This window comes from Equus przewalskii, chromosome 29 (assembly GCF_037783145.1).
Source record: "Equus przewalskii isolate Varuska chromosome 29, EquPr2, whole genome shotgun sequence".
NCBI lineage: Eukaryota > Metazoa > Chordata > Mammalia > Perissodactyla > Equidae > Equus > Equus przewalskii.
The window spans coordinates 34168335-34177749 of NC_091859.1; the positions used below are offsets into that span (position 1 = coordinate 34168335).

The following is a 9415-nucleotide window of genomic DNA, read 5'->3' on the forward strand; positions in this document are numbered from 1 at the left end:
TTACCCGCCCTGCGGACAGGGCGTTGTCTGTTCTGTTCACAGCTGCTTCCCTGGCACCTAGACCGGTGCCTGGCATGCGTACAGCAGGAGCTCAACAAATATCAATCGAGTGAATCAACTCACCTTTGTCCCAGAGAGAGGCTGTGGACTACGTTCGAAAGGACACAGCATCACCAATGAGTTCTACTTGGTTGTTTTCAAACATTCCTATTTCGAAGAGTTGGGGGAAGCTGGATATTTCGAGAAAAACTGTGTGAAGCCTCCAGGAAGACAGACTGATTCCTTCTACAGTGGGCCACCACCCCCCGATTCGAACATTTGGCAAACTTGAATTTTCTTATTCCAGGTTTTTCAGTTCCGTTCAGTGAATGTTTATTATTAATTATTATACAATACTATTAATTTTTAGTTGAGTTCTTACCACAGCCAGGCTTTGGGCTAAGCACACGACAAGTACCAGTTCATTTAATTTCCATCACAACTGTGTAAGATGGGCACCACCGTTATTCCCATTTTACAGGTGGGAAGACTGATTCAAATGGAGGTTAAGTCATTTCACTTCCATACGTCCCCGTGGGGTGATGGAGGGAGCCCAGCCTGGCGGGACAGGGAGGGCCTGCAATGCAGCCACAGTGGAGCTGAGCCCTCTGGGTTAGCGGGTCAGAGGTGAGAGGAAGGGCCTCTGAGGCAGGCGAGACTGCGTGAGCAAGGAGGTGCTCTGATCTTCCTCCCCTGAAGTTATCCCTGGGGCGGAAAGCTCTCAGACCGTTCCATTGGAAAAACGCATAATGCAGGCAATTTCCCAGCTTGCACATAAACATTTCAAGGAAAGGAAAAAATGATCCTCTTTACACTTTTCTTCCATCTTTTGTGCCTGCTGCTGCTTGTCTGGCAGACAGCTCAATCGGAGGAGAAGACACAGAATATCTCTCGTCAACCGTGACACAGAGAGCGGGCATCTTTGCTCAGCCCGTCAACGTCATCTTTCACTTCAATTGAGTAAAAAGGCAGATGTTAATGTTTTTCCTGTTAAGAGAGAATTTCCTTTTTTTTTAAATGCATGGGGTTTTTCCTTGATAGGCCTAGTCATGTTTCATACATAATAGCAGCTTAGTGGTGGCAAGAGCGAGGGTTTGGGGGCAAGACACCCTGCGCTTGACTCTCATTTCCACCACTTACTAGCTATGGTCTTGACCTTCAGGTTCCCTCAGCCTCTGTCCCTTGACCTCTGTGACAAGACAAAAGATACTCAACAGGCCAGTGATAACGAATTCACGCAGCCGTGCTGGAATAGATGGGGAAACATTTGCCAAAGAAACTAGTATGATGCCTGAGTCATAGTGAGCGCTCATAAGTGATACTCATTATTGCTAACAAGAATTCTAGTTTATATAAGAAATTAAAGCTATGCACCTTTCATGGTGCTCTGCAAATAGTACCATTATTTCCAGGGGCTTTGCTTGATGAGCCAGGATGGTCTAGGTTACACTGCAGTAACAAACAGCACCCAGATCTCAGTGGTTTACAGCAACAGAGTTCACTGCTTGCTCACACTACACATCCATCATGGGTCAGGTGCAGTTGTCTGCTGTTGTCTTCCCTCCCAGGGCCCGGAGAAGGGAGCAGCCAGTTTCGGGAGCATCACTGGTAGAGGAAAAGGTCTTATATCAGTATCAAATGCTGTGGCTTAGAAATGACACGTCAGTTCCATTCAAAGCTCTGGTCAGGACTGATTACATATTCCTCCCAACCATAACGAGGACAGGAAGAATAATCCTAGCGTGTGTTTGGAATGGGGGGAAACCAGAAAAAAGTAGCCAACAGCCTTACTGATTAGCACAATGCTTTCTTTCTTTCTTTCTTTCTTTTTTTTTTTTTGAGGAAGATTAGCCCTGGGCTAACATCCACTGTCAATCTTCCTCTTTTTGCTGAGGAAGACTGGCCTGAGCTAACATCCGTGCCCATCTTCCTCTACTTTATATGTAGGATGCCCGCCACAGTGTGTCTTGACAAGTGGTGTGTAGGTCCACACCCGGGATATGAACCAGCAAACCCCAGGTGAGCAAGGCAGAACGTGTGAACTTAACTGCTGCGCCACTGGGCCGGGCCCAACACAACACTTTTGAGAACCACTTTCCCACCCAGAGTGATGGCTGGACAGTGGGAGGGAGGCAGGAGACAGAGGGGGACGAGGAGGACCCAGAGGGTCCCTGTCTGGAGGGTGATTCTAGGTCAATGTGCGGGGCTGAGCCAGAACGCTCTGCACCTTTTACTTCCGGACCTGACCCAAACACCCTGGCCCATTCTGTTCCACAAGTGAACAGGCCAGTCCTGCTAGGGGGTGGGGGTCCCGTGCTCTCGACATGGATGGTAAGGCTGGATGTCCCCTGCTGCTCTGGCCCTCCACGTGATGGACAAAGCAGAGTCTCAGAGCAGCATTTCCCTGGCTCCACCCCTCCTGCTCTGCTGGATTCCAGGACCTACTGGATTCTTCTCATAGTTTTGGGAGCCCCGGGCAATGTCTCCGGTGTGCTCCCCCCCTGCCTTCTTGGCTCCTTCCTGGTGCCAGCCATCGGCCCCACCCTGCTCTGGCTCGTGCATCTCCAGTTACTGCTGACGTCAAAAGCAGCAGCTTTACCGGCATTGTCCTCCAAGGTCCCCCGGAGCCTCAGTTTCGTGGCTCCAGCAGCAGCGATGTCTGTGCCGACAGTGCCACCTACCGTCCCTGCAGAGGCTGGGCAACGTCCAGTGCTCCCAACGTCCCAATCTTGCACTGCAGCCCTTGCCAGAGGCCTCAGCATGAGTGCTGGCATGGGAAGCTTGAGTGGCTGACACTGTAGTCCGTCGGTTTCCTTTCTGACCCATGCTGGCCTTCCTCCAGGTTCTGGACCTCAGGTCTTCTCCAGACTCCCCCCGCGCAGAGGCACAGGCCTTGCAGACATGGGTCCTCCGCCTTGAATGATCCACCCCGGCTTTCCTCCCCATGCTCCTCAACCCTTGGTCAACCTTCAAATGTGAGCTCAGATGCCGCTTCTCCAGGGAAGGCTTCCTTGACTCCTCTGACTAAGCCAAGTCCCGACAGACGATCTCTGTCCGTAATGTTGGACTGGCAGGTCATGATGGGGGATCCTATCAGAAGAGACACCCACTCGCCGAAAGCCTTTCCCAACAGCCAACAAATGCTTCATGCTCCTCATGAGAACTAATAGGTCGCCCCTGACAAGCTGCTCACGCGGCCTTTGTGGTCTCCAGGGCGAGAGGTGCAGGCCCGTCAGACAGCTGGGCCTTGGGGCGAAGGCCACTGTGGGTTTCCATTGGCCCCAGAATGCTGACGTAGGTGAATGTACGTGTCGACCTGAGTGGCGAGGAAAGGAACCTTCTTTGTTGTCTGTTTACCACGGTTGACTCACACCCTCCTTGTATTAAGAAAAGCTGACATTTCTGTGTCAGTATGGGTCTGGTCCTCACTGGAGGCAGGGAAGGCAAGCCCAGTGAGTGTTCTGGGTGGGGCAGTTTCCCAAGAGGCCCGTCGTCCCAAGAGCTGGTTGTCAGCCCTGACATATAAAAAAATTGAGGAAACAGTAACAGTAACCCATTTGCGCATAGCAGGTAAATTAGGGTCCATTCTTCCCAGGGAACGCTATGTGGGCATTGAAAAGAAAGGAGGTGAAGGCAGCAGCCTTTGGTGCAATAAATTGGCAGCCCCAACCCCAAAGGAGAGAGCTGGCTGGGTGCTTGTGCACTAAATCTGACCAGCCACTGTGTGTGTGTGTGTGTGTGTGTGTGTGTGTGTGTGTCTGCATATATATCATTTAAATATTTAATTTATTTGCTAACATTTAAATTTCAGGAAATTTCACTTCTCGTGGTCTCTAACTCTGAGATCTCTTTAAACATGACTTGGGCAACACGTGGCCCTCACTCCTCCTCAGTGACCGTCTTGGCTGGATCGGAGAGGCCAGTTTGTGTTTCCAGTTCACCCCACCCAGTTCCTGTCTGGCCTCTTTGGGTGCCTGGGTTGCAATCCCCACTTCCTCTCACTCCACCTCCCCCTGCCTGCTGGGTGCCGCTTTCTCCCACCGCCACTCAGGATGCTCACCACCCTGCAGGGTCAGCCGGACAGGGGAACCTAACCTTACTCATCACCTGAAAAAACTGAGGCCCAGAGAGGGGAAGTGACTTACCCAGGCTCACACAGCTCTTGCTGGGCAGAGTAGAGGCCAACCCCAGGCTTTCCAACTCTGGGATTTAAGGAAAAAAGTGTGATTTTTAATAATCCAAAGATTTCTAAGGTGTGAAATGGGACTCTATCCTGTCCCCAACTAATCGCCACCCACAGAGTTAGTGACAGCTGGTAACAGGCTAGCTTTGTCCTTCTGGGTTTGTCTCTGCTTCTACAAACACAGAGATCGAGGCTCACACTCCCGCAGTTACACCCACATGTCTACAGTTGGGTTTTTATTTAAGATCACAGCCTTGCAGATGTTCTGCAACGTGCCCCCTCACGCCCTGCGTCCGGGCCGCCTTTCTGATGCGGGGCGCATGGGGCCATCACCTTCCATCACCGCCCAGTCCTGAGCACAGGGCCAAGCAGAGGGGACGCAAAGCCCTGCCATCTCCCTGCGGGGTCTCCCGTCATGGGACCCTGGGCATGGTACTCCCCTCTCAGTGCCTCGGTTTCCCCACAGGGCCTGGCACAGAGACAGGGCATGTGAAACAACTGCTCAGTTCCTTCTATTTCAAAAGAAATCTTCTTCTCCTGTCAGGCCTTAGGAGCAGCACCCTGCGGGCCTTCTCTAGGGTGGCATTCCGGGGGGCAGTTCTGACCCAGACCACAATAATGATGTCCCCAGCCCATTCCCGTGGTGCTGGGTCACTTGGACAAAGGGCCAGGGCCCTGGCCTTCCATGTCCTACCTCCCCCTCCTCTGCTTCCTCTGAAGCCACCTAGAGAAGAGCACAGGTCCCACAGTGACTGCTTCCTGGGGTCACCTGGCTGTGCCACAGGGGGTCCGGGAACCCATGCAGAACCTGGGGAACCCTCCCTCTTCCACCTCCCCCTCCCCCCTTCATGGGCATCGGGACACAGAAAGAGCAGTCAGACGAGGTTTGAATCCAGGCTCTACTCCCTTGGACGAGTTATCTAAACTTCCTGTGCCTCAGTTTCTCCATTTGTCAAATGGGGACAATAATCCTATTTTCAAAGGGTTATTTTGAGGATGAAGTGAGAGGGAGGCCATGTTCCCTCCACCCCGTCCCCAGGCCCCAGGAGCACTGACCAACGAGGTCTGGCTTTTACCACCTCTGTAGATGCCAGTCACCCATCTGAGGACCAGTGTTACTGAGTTAGAACCACACCCTCCCTTTAGAACCCAAGGACACCAAAAAAGGAACTGAAATCCACAAGTAAGTTGGCCGGGCTCCACCCTCAGCCTCAGCAGCCCCCCTCTGCTGGCCAGCTCAGAGGACGGCCAAGTCCAGGTCGGCCGGGCTCTCCGGGGTCACACAGGTGTTGGCTCTCACCGGCTGCCTGGGCTGAGTTACTTCTTGTTGCCGACGAAATGAATACACGAACACCAGTTGCTGTGCAGTAGTCTTCTCTTTCTATACCCTGAGCTAGCCGGGCTCTTTATTATTATAGCTTCTAAACAAAGCCGGCCTTTTGCCAAAGCAGTGAGTCAGCGACCTAAACCTGCGCAAGCGTCCCACAATAATGACCTTTCCCCTACACATCTGTTCATAACAGGTTCCTTCATAATGTTTCAAACTCCCAAGGTCCCAGGCTTGCTCCTTTTGAGGAGCTGATAAAACATTCTTGTTTGCAAGCAATGTTTTTCCTGGGGACTTGTGAGTTCACCAGGCAGAACATTCTGTTTGCAGAAAAGTCCAGCCAGTCTTGTGGATGCCTTGTGTGCAAGCACAACCACATCTCATGCCAGGTCTCCTTCACTTCTCCACTCTGGGCTCATCTCCGGCCACTCCTTCTCCACCCTAAACCCCACTGCAGCCCCGCCTCTGAGGGTGGGCCTGAATATAACAGGTGCTTCGTGGACGCTGTGACTTTTGCTGGGTTTGTTTCTGTTTTTGACTCAAATACCTCTAGCAGAATGCTGTTGGTATAACGTGGGTTTCCCAGCACTTCGAAGTTTGAAACAAATCTGAGGCAGGTTTTCACACAAACGGAATTTTTGCAAAGCACTGACTGGCTGTGACATCAGGTGCAAAGGTTGGTGGAGGTCTAACTGGGTAGGAATTTTTATCAGGACCCTTGTGGTTTGGGTTGGTGCTCTAGTTACAAAGTCCCACAGGTTTTGAGGGGTCCCTCCCAGCCCCGCTTTCTCATAAGCCCTGTGAGTTGTGGTGCTGGCTCTGGCAGAGCATGAGCCTTCAGGAGCATGAATGTGGCGTCAGATGGGAAACAGCTGTGCTGATTGCTGTTGCTGACTCCCCCGTACCCACCCGCGTGCATCCAGGGTTTGTTTACGCCATTCCCTCTCCCAGGGACTCTGGATTCCACCACCTGGGAAGATCTAGGTCACTTTCCAAAACCCAAAGCAGGCAAAACCTCCTTGGAGAAACCCTCCAAGTCCTTCCTTGCTGGCAGAGCTGACTGTCACCAGCTCAGTGCTTGCACGGTACCCGTGGGTGCTGACATCTAGCCACACACCCTCTCAACTTGTCTGTCTCCTCCCACTAGACTATGGTGACCAGCCTGTGGGTCTCCCAAGTGCATCTGTGTCCCCAGTGTCCTGTGAAAGGCCTAGGCTTGGGTTGGCCCAGGTGGATTGCTTTTGGAATAAAAGTAGAAATTAAGATGCATGGGTTGGTGGACAATGATGCTTGGATGGACACAGAGGCTGTGGGAGCCTGTTTACAGAAAACTTGGAGGGTCCGCAGTGGCTTAGCTCTGCTTGACTACATGTCGTTTCCCCTGACACAGAGGAAGCTGAGGGCATGGCAAGTATTACAGTAACTCAGATGGGACCGAGGAAGGAAGGCAAATCCTGTTTCCTGCCTGACGGCTGTGAGGCACAGTCATCCACTGCCGAAGGCTTCTGCTGAGAAGAAGGACCTTTGCACGCAGGTTCAGATTTAATTCTCACATCCATCCTAGGAGGACGGCACACATTTTATAAATGAAGAAATCAAGGGCCGGCCCGGTGGTGCAGCGATTAAGTTCGCTTGTTCCACTTCGGCGGCCTGGGGTTCGCTGGTTGGGATCCTGGGTGTGGACCTATGCACTGCTCGTCAAGCCATGCTGTGGCAGGCGTCCCACATATAAAGTGGAGGAAGATGGGCACAGATGTTAGCTCAGGGCCAGTCTTCCTCAAAAAAAAAAAAAAAAAGAGAAATCAAGGCTCAGCAAAGAAAACAACTTACTGGAGATCTCAAAGATAGAGAGAGAAATAGAAATCCAGGTCTGACTGCAAAGTTGGTGATCTTTTCTGATTTCCCTCCAAGGGGAAGGGGATGGGAGTGGGGTTAGAACATAGAGATCCAGGCTCGCCCTCCCCAATAAGGCCCTGTTTCACTAGGATAAGTGTCATGGGGTACCCTGGACCTTGATGGCCTGTGGAGGAACCAAAGGGGGGATAGGTGCTATCATATCAGAAGAGCACTCTGCAGTTTGCAGTTGACGGATTGATTGATTGATTTTTAAAGATTGGCACCTGAGCTAACATCTGTTGCCACTCTTCTTCTTCTTTTTTTTTTTTTCTTCTCCCCAAAGTCCCCCAGTACACAGTTGTAGATTCTAGTTGTAGGTCCTTCTGACTCTGCTATGTGGGAGGACACCTCAGCATGGCTTGATGAGCAGTGCTAGGTCTGCACCCAGGATCCGAACTGGCAAAACCCTGGGCCACTGAAGTGGAGTGCACGAACTTAACCACTCGGCCACAGGGCCGGCCCCTAATTCATTTACTTTTTTATCATGGACTTCTTCTGAAGACAGACAGAATGATTGTCTCATTTTGTAGGTAGGGAAAGTGAGGCAAAGGCAGGGGCAATGGCTTACTCAAGATCACACAACAAGTCAGCAAAGGAAGTAAGGCTCAAAAATAATTTTAATTAAGCTCCTAACAAACAGACTCTCCTATAGGGAACAACGATGCATTCTGGACAAAATATAAAGCAACCACTTCAGGGCTCAGGAGAATGAACAAAAGCAGGACGATTTTGATGGGAGTCGAAATATGGATGAAATGATGGGCAAAGAATGAGCTCTCCATTGTTGCAGATTTCCGTTGAAGGGAGCTGAAGTCAGGGCACATGTTGAAGTGGCTAAAACTCTGATAGAAAGCTCACCATCTTTCTGGCCTGAAAAAACTAGAGGACAGAGCCCAGGAACCATGACTGCTGGAGAGGGAGGGGAAATTATCAAAGGAGACAGCCACATAAAGGAAACTGCAAATTCTGCACATAATCTCTACTCCACTGTCAGGTTGATCCTGAACCCTACATGCATTAAGCAGACTAAAAGCAGTCTGAAATGAGGCGTTAGCCGCCTCTTGTCACAGAGAAGACAGATGTGCAATTTAAGTCTAACCAAATCAATTGCCTGCTAGTGAAAAAAACACCCCATCTTTGTACGAATATAACAGAATCCATAGTCTCTTCAATGTAAATTGATAATGTCCAGGATACAATAAAAAATTACTAGACATAGAGAGAGCAAGAAAAATGTAACCCATTCTCAAAGGGAAAGACGTCAACAGAGGCCAACACTAAAATGATCCAGATGTTGGAGTTAATAACTGAAAACTTAAAGGCAGTTCTTATTACTATGCTTATGAGGTAAGGAAAAAGACCCTTGTCTGAAAAGGAAGGAATCTCAGCAGAAGAACAGAAAATACAAAAAGGAAGCAAAAGGAAATTTTAGAACTGAAATACAGAGTATCTGAGATTAAAAATGGGGATGTTTGTGTTTCATAGCAGAATGATGGCAGAGGAAGAATGAACTTAAATATACATTTTGAGAAGTTATCCAATCTAAGTAAACAAGAGGAAAAAAGTTTAAAAAAAATGAACAAAGTCTCACGGACCTGTGGGAAAATATCAAAAGATCTACAGGTAATGAGTAATTGGAGAATTGGAATCCCAGGAGGAAAAAAGAGAAAATAGAACTGGGGGAAAATATTTGAAGAAATAATGGCTGAAAACTTCCTAAATTTGGTGAAAGAGATAAGTGTACATTTTCAAGAAGTTCTGTGAATCCCAAACAGAATAAACATAAGACAATCCCACCTAGACCCTTACTGGTAAAACTGCTGAAAACCAAAACTAAAGAGAAAATCTTGGAAAAAAATTACATATTTTGTATAAGGAACAATGGTACAAGCAACATAGAGCTTCATATCAGAAACTGTAGAGGTCAGAAGACACTGGAGCAACATCTTTCAAGGGCTGAAAGAAAATAT

General features: G+C 49.6%; 1 long non-coding RNA gene across 2 annotated transcripts; it reads right to left on the reverse strand.

Annotated features, from left to right (window-relative positions):
• Positions 1-347: 347 nt before the first annotated feature.
• LOC103563657 (uncharacterized) lies at positions 348-5969 on the reverse strand. 2 transcript variants are annotated; one of them, XR_011534466.1, is made up of 4 exons: positions 5523-5640; positions 4185-4241; positions 2639-3554; positions 348-1644 (listed from the first exon to the last, which is right to left on the reverse strand). It is a non-coding gene; the product is annotated as an uncharacterized lncRNA (long non-coding RNA). The 2 variants fall into 2 exon arrangements; XR_547919.2 differs by lacking the exon at positions 348-1644 and having other exon boundaries at positions 1858-3554; positions 5523-5969.
• Between the last annotated feature and the right edge of the window lie 3446 nt (positions 5970-9415).